This window comes from Falco punctatus (assembly GCF_963210335.1).
Source record: "Falco punctatus genome assembly, chromosome: 3".
NCBI classification, from domain to species: Eukaryota; Metazoa; Chordata; class Aves; order Falconiformes; family Falconidae; genus Falco; species Falco punctatus.
Genome location: NC_137582.1, coordinates 77120280 through 77137857, shown reverse-complemented (window position 1 = coordinate 77137857; position 17578 = coordinate 77120280). Strand labels below are relative to the sequence as shown.

At 39.4% G+C, this 17578-nt stretch overlaps 1 protein-coding gene across 2 annotated transcripts in view; it reads right to left on the bottom strand.

The window, feature by feature from the left end:
• Positions 1–17578, bottom strand: part of GALNT1 (polypeptide N-acetylgalactosaminyltransferase 1) — a 92730-nt gene that overhangs the window by 57888 nt on the left and 17264 nt on the right. Inside the window, exon 2 of one of the 2 annotated variants that reach the window (XM_080380007.1) lies at positions 7766–7936. The gene's annotated coding sequence lies outside the window, so the exon portion shown is untranslated. Of the gene's footprint in view, positions 1–7765; positions 7942–17578 lie in introns of both variants that reach the window. The other variant, XM_080380006.1, reaches the window with a different exon arrangement.

The window sequence follows — 17578 nt, the reverse complement described above, 5'->3', positions numbered from 1 at the left end:
AAAAAAACTAGTAACCCCCAAGAAAGAAAACAACTTGAATATATGCTTCTGTTCCTTTTTCTCTTTCCCCCCATCTTGCGCTGGAAGACAGGGATGAGGAGCAGAATGAAGTCCCCACAGTCCAGGAGGAAAAGGTCAGTGACCTGCTGCTCCACTCAGACATGCACCAGTCTATGGGGCCAGATGGGATCCACCTGAGGGTACGGAGGGAGCTGGTGGAGCAGCTCACCAAGCCACTCTACATCATTTATCAACACCTCTGGCAAACTGGAGAGGTCCCAGAAGACTGGGGGTCAGCCAATGTGACATCCATCCACAAGAAGGGCAGGAAGGAGGATCCAGGGAACTACAGGCCTGTCAGACTGACCTCGGTGCCAGGGAAGGTTACGGAAATGATCATCCTGAGCACCATCACACAGTACGTGCAGGACAGCCAGGGGATCAGGCCCAGCCAGCATGGGGTTATGAAAGGCAGGTCCTGCTTGCCAAATCCAATCTCCTTCTATGACAAGGTGACCTGCCTTGTAGATGAAGGAAAGGCTGTGGATGTTGTCTACCTGGACATTAGTAAAGCCTCTGACACCACCTCCCACACCACTCTCCTGGAGAAACTGGCTGCTCATGCCTTGAATGGGTGTACTCTACACTGGGTTAAAAACTGGCTGGACAGCCAAGCCCAAAGACCAGTGGTGAATGGAGCTACATTCAGCTGGCAGCAGGCCACCAGTGGCGTTCCCCAGGGCTCAGTGCTGGGGCCAGTCCTGACTAATACCTTCAGCGACAATCTGGATGAGGGAATCGAGTGAAACCTCAGTAAATTGCAGATGACGCCAAGCTGGGCAGGAGAGTTGATCTGCTGGAGGGCAGGAAGGTTCTGCGGAGGGATCTGGACAGGCTGGACTGATGGGCCAAGGCCAACTGTATGAGGTTCCATCAGGAGAAGTGCCAGGTCCTGGCACCTGGGGCACAACCACCCCACGCAGCGCTACAGGCCTGGGGAAGAGCGGCTGCAAAGCTGCCTGGTGGGAAAGGACCTGGGGGTGCTGGCTGATGGCTGGCTGAACATGGGCCAGCAGTGTGCCCAGGGGGCCAAGGCAGCCAACAGCACCCTGGCTTGTATCTGAAACTGTGTGGCCAGCAGGACCAGGGCCGTCATCGCCCCCCTGCACTCAGCACTGGGGACGTCGCACCTACAATACTGTGTTCAGTTTGGGGCCCTCACTCCAAACGGGATGTAGACGGGCTGGAGCTTGTCCAGAGATGGGCAACAAGGCTGGTGAAGGGTGTAGAGAACAAGTCTTATGAGAAGCAGCTGAGGGAACTGGCATTGTTTAGCATGGAGGGAAGACTCTCTACAACTACCTGAAAGGAGGCTGTAGGCAGCTGGGTGTTAGTCTCTTCTCCCATATAACAAGCAACAGAACAAGAGGAAACAGCCTGAAACAACAAAAGGGGAGGTTTATAATGGATATTAGGAAAAATGTCTTCACTGAAAGGGTGATCAAGCACTGGAACAGGCTGCCCAGGGAGGTAGAATTACCATCCCCCCTTGGAGGTATTTACAAAACAGGTAGAAGCAGTGCTTAGGGGTATGTTTTAGTGATGGACTGGGAAATCCTGGGTTAACAGTTGGACTTGATTTCAAAGGTCTTTTACAACCTAAATGATTCTATGAAAAGCCGGATCAGATATGGAGAAAAAAAGAAAAAACGGCATTGTCCAAAATTTGTGCCCCTTTGCTATCTCCCTATGCAAATTAAAGTCTACATCAAAAGAAAATGGCTGTATTTATACAGACATGCCACATAGCTCTGAAGCATACATTCACACATGAAGTCTGTTTTCACATCATAAAGCTGTCTGCTCAGCAGGTAACTTCTGCTGCCAGCAACTGTTTTGTACTTAATTAACATGCACAGTATTGCACTAAGGATAAGATTCTTCACATCCATCCTTCACTTTCCCTCTTATACTCACTTGCTTTAGATTTAGTTTTTCTTAATTCTGTCTTCCCAGAGATCTCTGACAACACAAGCTTGAGAAATACCATGCTTCTAAATTTTTTATTTCTATCGTCAATCCATGCAAATGTACACACAGTATAAAAAAGAACAACGATGAGATTTTCTTCAAGGACCTATATATTTGTCCATGTAAAGTCTATTTCTAAAGTAGGCAATGTTTGTATTTTGGGTTCTAGTTTGAATAGGTAAACAAGAAAAGAACTGTCAGATAAAATGCTAAATAGGCAGAATAATAAAACAGAGTTCTGGAAATCCTTTAGAACTTGGGATCAATTGCCAGATTGGACAAGAAAAGAAGAAACTGAAAGGGAGAAGTTGCTATAATAGTTTGCAAACAGCCCAGTACAGCAACAGCTCTTCTTCAGGACTAGGGTCCTAGGTACTTTGTCCCCACAGCATCTTGGTCTTTAGATCTGGTACTGGTATTTCCAAACGACCAGAGCTTAAACTCCACAATTCAGACTTCAGGTGAGCTGTAGAGGTTTATATGCTGAAGCACCTGTGATGCCTGACAGTATAAGAGAATTTACACAATTATGAGTACTGTTCATTTTGAACTGTTCAAAGACTGGTTTCACATTTTGGGACAGTCTCACAACAGAAATCTACTCTCCTTTTCCTTTTCGCTGCATTTTCCCCTTTGATATTCAGCAAGCAAACTATCCTTAACTTTCCAGCAGGCAGCAGCTCTGACCAATTCTGTTCCATGCAAGCAGATGCACTTTCCTTCCCCCATTGCTCTTACACCTACATCTCCTAGGCTGCTATCACACAAACAAAAATTAAGATAACAGGTGAAGCAGAGACAGGGTGAAAAAGTGATCTTCTGTTGCTGCTGGAATCAAGATTATATAACAAAAGGAGGAATAAGGAGGAGAAGACAAGACCTCACCTGTCTAAGAAATATGCAACTGCCCATATGATTCAAAAAACCTGAAGCACACAGTATTCACCTATCCACCTAATGTCCTTCTGTAACTGTAAAAGTAGAAAATGATAAACAATGGACCTAAGCATGGAAATTGTAATTAACCATGGACATGTCTAGCTCATTACAATTTATGTGCAGGCAGAGTTTCCATATTCCATTAAGTGGAAGGGAGATAATTCTGTTTGATCCACCCAGGTCACATGCCAGTCCCAATGGAAATAAATGAAACTGATTTTACATTAGCAGTCCCTACAAATACGAATACATGAAAAAGCTAGATTGGCAGACAAACAAATCAAAAAGCCCAACTGAATAGTCATGAAAGACTGGCAGGAGTTTGATGGCAAACAAACAATAAAAGACAATATCTGGCTGTTCAGCAGAATAAAATCACTTTTAATTGAAGACTACTGAGACTATACAGAAAAAAAAAAAAAAAAAAGAAACCCACCAAAGACTAAAAAAGACAAGAAATCCAGTCTACTAATCTCATTGTGAACAACTTTGTCCTCTCTCCTCTGCCCCAAACCAGACATGTTAGACAGCGTTGTAAAAAAATACTTACAAACCAAGACTTCATTTGCCACTATTTGTAGACAGACTAAACGCTGGCTACAATGAAGACTTTCCTTAGACTCATCTCCAATACTACAATAAATATTTTAAGCCTCTTCATATTCACTAAAGTTGTACTTCCAAACAATTTAGAAAAAATAAAATAAAATCCACTAGTTAAACTTGGTTTGCTGAAACTTCAAAATATAAAGTATGATCACCGAGACCAAGAGTATGTTGCATTTAGGTCCAGCCAAGTATGACAAAGAATGTCTTGGGTTTATAGTTTTACAGAATGAACTTTATTCTGCACTCTGGACCAACCTTTATAAAAAGTATACCATTATTAAATAAGAGAAGGCATAACAAGAAAGAAAAAGGTCTACATCAAACAGGCAGATGTAAATTTAAAGAAGCACTTGGGTTGCCCTATCAAGTCACTGTATTCACAGCATTTATGCAGGACTGGATGCAAAATTTGGATTTCCAAAGGTTAAAACAGAACCACTGAGCACTCTTTAGAGCTTTCAACTTCACTGAAACATAAACCAAATGATATTCAAGTTCACAGTTGGTCAAAAAGCCGTAGTATGGAAACAGTAAGTTGAGTCCTATAGCAAATCAGGATTGCTATTCTCTAACAGCTTCAAAAATCTGTACTCCTTTTAAACAAGCAAGCCTACCATGTTTTGAGTTCATTTGTGAAAGAAAATGCTAGAAAAACACAAATCAGTAAACAGAAAAAAATAGTTTTCACTTAGATCACAGAAAGTATTTAAACAAAGTCATTTTGACAAGAAAAATGCTATATTTTCAGCATTCTGTAATAAATACTTCCAAATGTTGCTGGATTTTATTTCTTAATACTCTAGAGGAAAAATGGCAGATTCGCTCACACGTTAAATGTCAAGACTATACTCTTACAGCTAGTGACTCCAATAAAATGTTTTCCATCTAGCTTAACTCCTAAGTTTTCATACTAATATGAAAAAGGTTTGGCAAATTTAAATAAAATAGCCATATCAAGACATAGGCATTGCATCAGTAAAGGGAAAAAAAAAAACCAACAACTTAGAATTTGTTATTTCTTGCACTGTGCAGTAGTACAGAGAAATCTGAAGTCTGATATGAAATTTAAGGTAGAAAGTTTATTTCCTGAAAGAGTTCACATTTCCCCTCCAGTTACCTGTAAGATTGATGCTAAGAATTTTCGGCATAGTTGCATAGAGAAAGAAATCAGTAGAACATTAGGTACGGCAGAGATGTATTAGACTTCAGTACATTACCTAAGTTTCTTCAGATACTTAGGTGCTTCCTACTTTGCCAATTTTTTCCAGAAGTTGTCAGGCACTTTGTAAAAAAACACTTAATATATAATTTGACACATTTTTTGAAGGTATAAAGCTGGTAGCAACTCTAAGCTTTTTTACAATTCAAAATTCATATCTGACTAGAAGCCAAGAGAGAAACAGGTCATTGTAAAAAAGGTTAATCTGTCAGAAAACATTAAAAAAGGGAATAAGATGGAACTGTTTTGCAAATTCAGCTATACATTAATTGGAGACTGCAGCATTCGAGTAATACAATCATTTTAAAAAGTACCTGATTAAATTTAAAAAGTCTCTTTTAAAATTTTGTGCTCAAATACATTTTAAATTACTTTTCAGTAACCTTTCCAGAAGATCTGCAACTTCTCTAAAAATACTAGTCTTTACAACACGAGAAAGTAGACATGCCTAAGAAGCCATACCATAGCTAAACATTCACCACCACACTACTGCGTAAGTAGTTGCTACTCTATCTTCTCTCTTATTCCAATATGCCAGCCTCCTGCTTTGCCAGTAAAAATTTACACAGCAATGAAGAAACTCAACCAGGAAATAATACAACTGAAAAATAACCAAAAACAATTGTGTTTTTTCAGCCACATCAGCCTCCCAGTGCAAACCCAGACCAAACAATACAGACCAACCAGGTAAACCCCCCCTCAACAGCAGTTATTTCCACTCAAATCCATAACCTTATTAAATTCACCATTGAAGTCAACAACCAAGAGGTGGTTGGGCTACAGCAGAAGAAATATCAGTGGAGCTATAGCTCGAAAGACCATAAGCCTTAAATCCAGAAATAAATTAAAAAAAAATTACCGTAATTTTTTTTTTATTCTGAGTAGCCTCTACTATTGTTTAACAGCATTAGGTAATAATTTTGGATATATTTTTCCTTCTCCCCTGAAATTATGCTTGTTCAAGCTATACTTTTTAAGCACTGAATGTAAGAGTACATGCCAGATTAAGATCTTTTGAAGTCAACTGGAAAAGGATCCACTTAGACCTGAAACAGGCTTTTTCCTTTTTACCCCACTGAACCTGAACTTCAAAGTTAGTCCCAATGAGTTCTTCAGAACTCAGTCTGCGAAAATTAATCTTATGAAATGTGCTAACAGGTTTGCAGGAAATAAAAAAATAAAGGTGAAAAATTAGCACAAAATGTCAATACCAAGGATATCAACCAGAAGACAACATTTAAAACACTAATACATTGAACTGGTTAACCTTTTTTGCCAAAGGAAACATATTTGTTGTACCACATCTTTGCCAGTTTGTCCCATTAAGTTTGGTTCTGCAACTTGTTTCAATCAAGCTAAAAAAAACCCAAACAGTAGTACGTGGGAGATGCACACAGAGAGAAGGTTTGACAAGAGCTTAGCTGTTAAACATGTCACTGGACAGCCAGTGACACAGTGGCCTTGGCTCGTATGACAAGGATGCTTTAAGGGAACTGTATGTACTGTAGAAACACAGAAAAAAACCCCAGACTTTCTTATTTCAACTGGATAGAAAATTGATCTGCATTCCAGTTCATTGCCCTAGGTCACTCTTCTCAAGGTGATTCTCATACTGAGAAAGTAAAAGTACATTTAGGAAAACTAAAAATGGGGTGCTTTACCCACTTGTGTATTGTACTTTCTAATACCCAGAGACAACCACAGTAACAGATTAAGTTAGGCTTGTGCTAGTATCTAAAGGCATTCTTATGGACAACTGTTTAATAGCTGTAGACAACTGCACTAGCTCACCAGGACCCTGAAGGAACACAAAAATATGGAACATGCATTTGGTGGATTGACCCTGGCTGGACACCAGATGCCCACCAAGCCACCCTATCAATCCCCTTCTCAGCTGGACAGCGGAGAGAAAATATAATGAAGAGCTCATGGGTCAAGACAAGGACAGGGAGATTACTCACCAATTACTGTCATGGGGAAAACAGACCAAACTCAGGGAAATTAGTTTAATTTACCAAACCAGAGTAGAGTAATGAGAAATAAAAACCAAATCTTAAAAACACCTTCCCATCACCCCTCCCTTCTTCCTGGCTTAATTTCACTCCCAATTTTCTCTGCCTCCTCCCCCACAGTGGCGCAGAGAAACAGGTAATGGGGCTGTGGTCAGTTCATCACACATTGTCTCTGGGGCTCCTTCCCCCTCAGGGGGAGGCTCCTCACACTCTGCCCCTGCTCCAGCCTGGGGTCCCCCCCATGGGAGACAGTCCTCCACAAATTTCTCCAATGTGAGTCCTTCCCACAGGCTGCACTTCTTCACACACTGCTCCAGCGTGGGTACCCCCAGAGTCACAAGTCCTGGCAGAAAACCTGCTCCAGCCTGGGCTCCTCTCTCCACGGGTCCTGCCAGGAGCCTGCTCCAGTGCAGCCTTTCCAGGGGGTCACAAGTGGCATGGGGCTGTCCACTGGCTGCAGGTGGATATCTGCTCTACCAGGGACCTCCATGGGCTGAGGGGGACAGCCTGCCTCACCATGGCCTTCACCATGGGCTGCAGGGAAATCTCACTGGAGCACCTCCTCCCCCTCCTTCTTCACTGACCTTCAGGTCTGCAGAGTTGTTTCTTTCATTCTCAAGCATCTCTTCAGCTGCAGGATTTTTTCCCCTCTTCTTAAATACATTATCGCAGAGGTGCTACCACCATTGCTGATGGGCTCAGCCTTGGCTAGCAGTGGGTCTGGTCTTGGAGCCGGCTGGCATTGCCTCTATCAGACATCAGCAAAGCCTCTAGCAGCTTCCCACAGAAGCCACCCCTGCATCTCCCCCCATACCAAAACTGTGCTATGCAAACCCTATACAATGCAACGACAGAGTAGTAGCATACATGCAGTCTCCCTTTGCTCTAAGATACATCCAAAGCAGACAGACCTGACCAAAGCATCAAAAATTCCTAGATCAAATTTTGTACTAACCTCCTCTGCAGGTTCACAGCCATCTGGATGGTCCGCTAACACTGGTGGCAAAATCCCAATACATTGCTGTAGGGCACCTGTGGGTAGGGACCATAGAGCAACAGACTCGCCTAGGTCATTCTGACATGAATGTAGAAGCAGAAGAGTTCTTCCATCCACAAGGTTTTAAGGCTGTCCTAGAAGAAAAACAGAAATTCAGATAACTCCAGATTCAATTCTGGCATAGCTTGAGGTGGAAGGGGAAGGGAAGGAAAGTTTCCCAGCATTTAAGACTTCAAAATCCAAAATCCTGTGCAAGGGAGAAGGAGCCAAAAGACTGCTTCTAAAAAGAGGCAGTGAACTGAGCCTGTGAGGAAAACAACATATGCAGGGTAGAGTGGAGAGGTGGAACAAGTCATCAAAATTTTTTAGCCTTTCAGATGATATGATTTAAGTGGGAGGACTGCCTGTCCTCCCAAATAAGCAGTTCTCTATTTTTGAGTTCTATATATGTCGCCCTCTATCCAATCATAAACACTTAGCACAACAAACTATGAATTGTTCTTGATAAGGCTAGAAAACAGCCTCCTCAACAGCACACATTCACATGAGCAGCTCCCCAGATGATCATTCTTTTGGACTAAATTTTTCCATACATATTCTAGTTTATAGATGTAAGGGTTTTTCACATTCTTTCACCTCTCGCCCACAAGTTAAACATTAGCATTTATAACGACAGCTTTTGTAAAAAAAAAACAGGTGTTACTAATCTAACACTGACCTGATGCTTAAGAAGCAATGTTTTTTCACTTCTAAAAGTGACACCTGAAAAATGATGGCTGAGCCTTTCCAAGGCTTTGTTAAAATTTTAGCAATATTGAATGAACTCACAAATCTTTTCCTTTACCCAGTTGATACAGCACTATCTGAAGGAAATTCTAAGCAGCTGAAAAGTAAACAAAATATCTTAACAAATAAGAAAGCAGATTTTTTTTCAATGTTAAATGCTTGTAACCTGCCTACACTTAAGGAATATTTGCCATACATCATGACCTTGTGTGTTGTATTTGCCATATTGTATATGAGCCTACTAAGTTATTTAAGTTTACTGTTCTGTTTAAACTGTTGGCTTTATGCATTGCCTGTCCAGATGAAGAATTATGTACTAGGGAGGAAAAAAAATTAAGATGCTGACACTATGATAACATGACAGTATGGAGGAAATACATGGCAAGGAAAGCTAAGACTGGCAGTGATTGAAAACATGTTTGTCAACTGCTTATTCTGAAACAAATTATGACCCCCAGTACCGAGGCAGGCGCAGCAAGTATAATACTTGGCAGTTTCCCTTTTTTTTGGATATCAAAGTAGAAAGGGAAAATGTCTCAAGTCCTAATTTTGTTCTCCATTTGAGGATAGATTACCAAAATACTGATAAAACATACTGATAGAATAGGAATAGTAAGCAGTTTTATATCCACAGAAGTGGCTTACAGTCTGAATTTTAAAAGAGTGGCTAAGAATCTCCCAGAAATAACATCAATTTTTATCAAATCTGAAAAAAATAAGGAAGTTCCAAAGGGCCAGAAAAATACGGGTTCACAGGATGATCCAAGCCACACCCAGCAGGACATCTGACATAAAATCACATGATTGTTACCTTTCTGAACGTGTTAAATATTAAGAGATCATGACAATTCTGAAGAGATCCAACCACCTTTATCAAAGCAAATTAGTCACAGGCTTCAAGAAAGTGAAACACACAGACTTCTGTGACATATCTGACAAGGCTCTACACATTGTACTGTCACATACGATACAGAAAAAAAAAATCAACGATGCTTATGTTAAATTAACTTTTTTTTATATCACTTTTCTTCAATAAAACTCAAGTGCCTTACAGAGATGGAGAACACAATCCATTTTTACAGATGGGGAAACTAGTCCATTACTGGCTAAGCAGCTGCCAAATCTGGGATTAAGTTTTATTCTACTTGCTCAAGAGTTGTAACTGAAGTATCTATCTATACATCTGTCCAGTTCGATGAAGATCCATATTCTAGTGATTTTGCTAATTTAAGTATTTCTTCAAAGGATCCTAAGACAACAGGCTCTTTGTTCAATGTGCTCCAGACACTGGACAGAAATAGCTCCTATAAAACCCACAAACAAAAAGCGAACAATAAAAGCAGGACACACAGAGAATGGTCCACGTTGCCATTAGTAAGCAAAGCACATCTACCAAGGGCAGATGTTTGCTTCTTCATAGTGAACTTCTACACACTTAAAAGCATGTAATTTCCCTTGATTTTTCTTTGGGTTACAAAAATGTCAATTCGGTCATTCTTTCTGCACATACCATCTTTCCTAAATCACCAGTCATTACCATCACCCTCCTGAGGCAAATTAACTGTGCCTACATCTTTATTGAAGTACAATAACAAAAACTGATACAGTACTTTAACCCTACAATACAGAACAGAGCAAGGTTCAACTCCACATGTTCTCTAGATTATACCACCATTTATTCATGCCAATACATAACACACCTGTTCTTTCTAAGGAACGCCACTTTGTTAACTCTCATTTTGTAACTCATGGCTTGTGGTCAGGGTGGGGAACGGGGTGGCAGGAACAACTTAAACAGTTGTTCACCTTTTATTTTTGTGCTATTTTGACCCACATATAAACCATTTCACTTATTCTTCTAAAATGCATCCTATTCTTTCAGGCCATTTTCCCAACATTTGAGATTCTTCTGAATTACTTACTCTAGGAGAACCTGCTTTAGCAGGGGGTTGGACTCTGCTAAATGATTTCCAGAGGCCCCTTCCAACTCTGACCATTCTGTGATTCAGTGAATTGCCAGCCCTGCTTCGTGTATCTGCATTTATTCCCAAACATATCTTGTCTTCAGGTCTCACAATCATATGCTATTCCATTGCCCAATTCATGATCAGGAACAACAGTCTGAAACAACTACACAAAATCCCATACAATAAGCTTTCCCCTTGCTGAAAGTGAACTACTGAAAAACAAAACTCTGGCTACTGTTAACCTGATGATTTTACATGCATGCTAAAACAGCCTCTTTTTTTTTTTTTTTTTTTTTAATCTAGGCCATGTTTCCTTTGCTTGGTCTGTAAGAGTATCACATGTGGCTTTCCCCAGTCCATAAACTTCCTGTTTTAGAGGATGTTAGACTGGCTTGATAATGCATTTCTGATCTTCACAGGCTTTCAAATTTGCTTCCCTAAACAGCATGTTCAGAGAGGACTATCTTACCTGTAACTACATCTCTCCAGTATTCTACTCTAACTGGATTTTCCATTATATCCTGTCAAGAACAAAAATCAAGGCACAGTATATATGCAGAACTCACTGGTGATTTTCTCATGGTTCTGACTCAAAACAAAAGCCATTTTAGCTAGAAACAGGCAAAAGAAACCAAGGTAAAGAAGATGCAGTGTGCCCTTTCATTTTCTTCATGTAAATCCAAAGTAACCCAGAAAAAACTAATAACCAACACACACCCAACCTGATGTGGGCAGGCAAGTGGGTTTGGAGACAAGGACACCAACAACAGGATATGTAGGTGAACAAAAACAAGAAAGCATCTGCTGCAATAGCACTTATGAGTACGTAGATTAAGGTTACCAGTAGCCATTAGCTTTCAATGCTCCATACAGAGTTACACTGCTATGCAGTCTAAACTGAAGACTACTACTGCTTTTAAACTGTGCATACAAAATAGCCCACAGACTTCAAAAGAAATTATTGGAGCTGGGATTTTGGAATTTGGAATCCAAGCAGCTTCTGTTAATAAGTTCTTATATCAACTCCCAAGTATTTCACAGGATGAAGGTTAGATGAAGATATTCTAGGTAGAGATCTCCCTTGCCAATAATTTTTACTGTCCTGTTTTATACCCCATTACCACCATTCTGTCATCACAAGCACCAGTAGGTGCCTCAGCTTTTTTAAGTGACACATAAAACAATGAAAGGGATTTTTTTGAAAACTCAACTTTAAGGGGAATTGAATACTCTTGAGGTTTTTATTTAAACCAAAGCAAATTTTAGCTAGCCACTCTGATATCCTGACCAGATTCAAAGTCACAACATTGAGTACAAATATAATTGTCTCATATTAAGTGTCTATGCTGAACAGTCTGAATATTTGCACTCACATTATTCAGAGAACTTCCTTCTAACACATTTAATGTTAGTAACAGCAACGATCATGCAGAGTTATCTATGCACAATAAAATACCTATTTCCGATTGTCACTCCATTCCACTTACCACTTTCACCTCTTCCCAAATATAATATTGGATTAACTATGATTTTTCAGTCATGCATTACCTTCCCAGTCTGTACAGTCAATTTCTCTTTATTCGGTGACATACCACCCACCCCACACAAAATCATACAGTTGCCATAAGGTATGTAGCCAACTCCATTTCATCAGCTTGTTTTTCTACCAGCTCAGTCCAGTGGTATGACCCTGCACATGACCAGAAACATGAGTGTAGGGGAGTGAATAGGAAAGCATGAAAAGGAGACAACATTATTAGCCTGCCATGAAACTCCAGAGAAAACAGATTTATAACACTAAGAAAACCACATCTTCTACCTGTTGGTCTTGAAGTGACCAACAATACATAAAAAACCCCAGAGCATACAACAACACAACCACGGTTTTATTCCTTAAGTCTCCATGGCTTTATCTTATACAGAAAGACAGCAAAGAAAATAATAATTTAAATAAATCTTTCCTAATGGAGACAATCCAAAGATTTTTTTCCTGCATGCAATTTGTCAGAAAAAAAGTAAGATCCATAGGTGTAATTTATAATACAATCAGCAAACCATAAACACAGGTATGTGCTGAACAGGTGTAAAGTACACACAGCTACCATACTATCTCCCCAAAACTTATAAAAAATTGTCAAGGTAACAGTTATTTCGATCAAGCTGACATCTAAAGTGTATGACCTTACTTTTCTTGTAGGTTCACCAACGAAGCCATGATTCTGGCAAGTACGGCCATGCAAACAACACAGCATCGCCTTCCTCTCACAGGCCTCCTGCCTTCTGAGGACACTGACTCAAAGCAACACAAGCCAACACTAGCAGTGTATGAAAGAGACCAAGAGTGATTGAACCCACAGGGATTTTTTTAAGGAAATATTAATTTTAGAAGTCACCTGCAAAATGCACACACACACGCCCCCAAATCAAGAATCCAGCAAAGCCCATTTTCACTTTGCTTGAGAGTATTACACTGCTGGAAAGCAGAAGAAAAAAAAATACAAGACAATCTACTGCTCTCAACAGTAAAACATCTACTATCATATTCAGCATCATTATTAAGTCTCCTTGGACTATAAGAAATATCTTTGTCATAATTCAAACAGTACCTATGCGGAATTACTTGGGGGAAAAAAAGCTGTCTTTCATAACCTCACACTGCTCTCCGGAAAGACAAAAACCAAATTATTTGTAAATCAGGAGCAGCATTACAGGTCTGTAAAGATGACAGAAGTCTTTCTTAACTATTGTGATTCAAAAACATTAGTAAAGCAATCATCACAACCAATTTATTTTGATAGCATTAACATATATCAGCCTTAAGTAAAAGCATGGAGCATCAATGGTCCAGGCATGCTTGCCTTCACTGGGACTATCAACAAAGAGTTGTGTGTTGACTGTTGTGAGCTGGCAGACACCCTCTGCACCTTCTCTTCAGCCACCAGGAAACAGTACACTCATTGTTTCACAAGTATGCAAAGCAACCAACATGGATTCATATGGAGGATGTGAGCCACAGAGCAAAATGCATTAGACACCTCTCAGCTCCTTCAGTTGACAAAGCATTCACTATGAAGGAACCCAGAAGTGAAAAAAAATAAGATTTAGTGTCCACTACAAGTTTCGTTTGTTTATAAAGAGTGGGTAATTTAGCTTTTCAGTAATTTTTCTATTGTAACCAGCAACTGAAAACTCAAAAGACTGAGCTGTACTTCCCTCTCAAAATCTCCTATTTTGCAATAGTTTCAACTCCAGTCTTGCCTTCTCTCCCCTGGTTCACAGAGCTCAGGTAGGACCAGCAGTAGGCGCACACCCCTGACATAACAGACAAAATGCTTCCTGTATACAGAGTGTATACTTTGGACCTCACTGACAACTCTTCACCACAAGTCACATGAAACTCAGGAGCCATCAGATAATTATCGCTTACTGTAACAGCTCAAGTAACCATCTTCCTCAAAAAATGTGAGTACAGCCACAGCCTTAAACCAAGCAGCAGCAACTAGGCAGAATCATCAACCTGCTCCAGTATGTCAACTGGCATTAATCCCAGCTGCCTATACAGATGTGTGCATGTGTACAGGTGCATGGGTATGTACACTAAGTGGATTACTTCAATTAGTTCTTATGAATGTGGCTTGACTTCCATTTTCAGAGTACTGTTCTTTGCTAGAAAAAGCATACGTGACGTTAACATTGGCAAACAAACATAGGATCCCTTCAGCTGAGAAAGATGATGCCTTCTGTTTAAGCTTTCCTAGTCTCCCTTGACTCATTAGAAAAAAAGTTCCCAGACCTGCTGAGGAAAACAAAAATCCTAATTAATTATGAATACAAAATAGTTAAATACATAACTACGTTAAAATCAATCACAGCTACCTTCATAAATGTTCGGTAAACTTGCATGCCCTATGATGACCAATGCTTTCTTCGACAGTGAGCAGAGAGCTTCAGGAAAGCAGCCTGCTATATTCTCAGGTATAATACTCTACTGAATAATCTATAACCTCTCTTTCTGATATACTGCAAAAAAAACAAACAGCAGGAAAGCTTACAGGGAAAGAGTGCAGGAGAACAGAATTTAGAAAATGATAATATAAGTATAATAAAATATAAAATATAGAGTAAATATAAATTAAATATAAATATAAAATATATAATAAAATATAAAATTATGATAAACTGAGTTATCGTCATACCCAGTTTCTCCATTTCCACTGATAATTTTTAATGGAACTACAGAGAGCAAGATAACCACAAATATTTCCCATTACCTCAGATACACCAGGGGGATGCAAAATTATGGAACGTTCATACATGCTGCTTTAATGGTGCTTAAAAGATCACAGCCTCATCCTTCCATGGGCCAAGAAATCAGTTTGCAAGTGGAAACAGGCAACTGTGGGATAATAAAATTACAGCAACTCTGTCCTGTATGCAGAGAAAGGGAACTACAGAACTGTTCTACTTCTAACCAAAGGCTTAGCTTTTTTGGAGATCACACACATATACAGTATTATAGTGTGCACTGTAGCATATTACTTAAAGTGAGAAAAGTGGGAGGGGGAGGTATCTAAGCAAGATCCTAAGACTTGCCATTCAGAACAGGCAGTACTTGAAATAAGTCAACTGGTAAATTTGTAAAAGCAAATGTCAAATTTACACAATGCTTCTCAATATTTACAAAGCATCTCAACGATATTTTCTCATGAATATAATAAACAAAGTGCTAAGTGGTAGGAAGTCCCCAAAGTAAAACCACTGCTCCACACATCTAATTATGTCTGTTTAGACACTAAGAAATCATTTCTTCCAGCATTCTGGCAAAACAGAGAGTCTACTGTCTATTCAGCTCTGTACCTTTACTGTGAAAGAAATACAAATATTAGAGTCCTTACTCTAAACCAAATAATGTATCGCTGTATACAGAGCTAAAAAAGGCTGTTTATATACTAACTTAGGAACCAAATGTAACCAAAAAAAAGTCAAAAATCAAATAGGAAGTATTCTCTTGCAGGATGCAATTAGCACTTGTTAATCAAAGAGGAAAATGTGGAAATTGTATTCTTGTCTACAGGCTTTTATGAAGCCCTATATTATCACACATTACAACATTAGTCTCCCAGTAAGTAATGGAAGTATTAGAGACAGCTGTTTAAGAAGTGAACAAGCATATCATAACTCCAAAGTCCAAAATGATGCACTGCTTATTAGGACGACTTTTAACTCAGGGAACACTAAGTTTACAGCACATAAAAGTAAACCTTTAGAAAAACCTCAGCCTAGAACACAGAAGTAATATGTAGAACCATGTCTAGGAAAAAAAGTTTGGCCTGAGGGCTCAGTTCTTTGAAAATATTAACACTCTATTTAAAACAGAAATTTTGTGGTGAGGGAAATAAATAGAAGTGAAGAGGGAATGGTTTGCTGCCTTCTGCCAGATATAAAGCATTTCAGTAAGACTGTCTGTCAGTGTCAACAGGAGAATATGTACCCTAAAACAACAAGCTGCTTGACTGAGCATATGTCTTCATACACAAATACTAACTCTCCCACAGAAATTCTAGTTTCGGATATCTTCATCTGCCTCCAGGCAAAGCTTGCAACAGTATCTGAAATTTGGCTGAGCTGACAAATGACTATCATTTCTCATCTGCAAAAGTAGGAAGATCACTTTAAACAAAAAAAAGTTTCTTCCATTCTTCTGAGCAGAAACAGGCAGCCAAACATTTTCTGGCTGCAGGTGAGATAATGGTCCCTATTTCAGGAAGTTTTGTTTACCACCAAGGAACACAGGAAACGTTACGTTATCAAGTTTCCAAAACAATGGATTCAGTTAGTAATGCGGATCCTAACTTTTTTCTTGTCCCTTTCTGTGAAATCAGTAGCAGGTAGTTGAAACAGAATACTGAGAGCTATTAACACTGTCACCACCAGGATGAGGAAGCTGTGACAATAAGCCAATGAATTAGCTTTTCTAAAAAAAGCACTTCTGTTTTAATGCATTCTTTGACAATGCAGCATTTTAGCATACAGTTTCCCAAATCATGCTGCAAACTTTAAGGTTTCTTCCTAGAAATACCTTGTTTTACATAGTTTACTAATTGCTGAGTAAGTCATCTGTTTCCAGTACCATTCTTTTTACAAGCACAAACTCAGAAGATACCTTGGTATGCAGTTTACATATACATCATGCCTAAAATAAAGTTAAAAATATAAATCAAGAATACTGAAAATCAGCACTGCTGCTCAAGGAGTGCATAATAACATCTCCTAGTCCCTAAGCATTTGCTTCTATCCCTACACTCCTTCCTGACATCACCATGTTTGTGTACAGGTTAGAACTAATTTAGCACAGAAACGTACTGCAATCCAGAAAATTTTGCAATCTATTTCACAATACATGCCTAAGGAAGAGAAAGTATGGCCAGGAAAAGACTGTTTACTTCAGCAGCAGTGGCAGACTGGCACAGTCACGAAGTTAACAACCTAATTTTTCAATTTTGAGACTTGCCATTGTTGTTACACTAAATCTCAACAGACCTGTTATGTGGCAATTATGTCTTCTATTTTCTCTAATTGTTTGGTTTTCAGTTATTCTGTATCGGCTTTCCATGTCAATTTAAAGGCTACTTTAGCAGCTGGACCAGGAACACTAAATTATATCATAACATAATGAGAGAAGGATTATTAATCTGACACCTGGCAGAAAGCTTCAGGGCCTGAGAAACTTTCACTATTGGAAATCTCCACCAGCTATTCAGATATAAATTCAGCCATTTAGCATTTTCAGTAACTGGAAATACATCAGTTATATAAACTTGCTTCCCTAAAACACCTGGCTGGATGACGGTTGAGGAATAATTCTTGTTTGAATATTCTAGAAAGGGATGAAACGGGAATCTTCCATCTAGAAGCTCATCCTAGGTTACATCAAAAGTTAGGCAGGAATACAAAAACATTCAGAATGTTTAACTTTCTAATCAGGCCCTAGAAACAAAGTTAATAAAGACAAAATAGT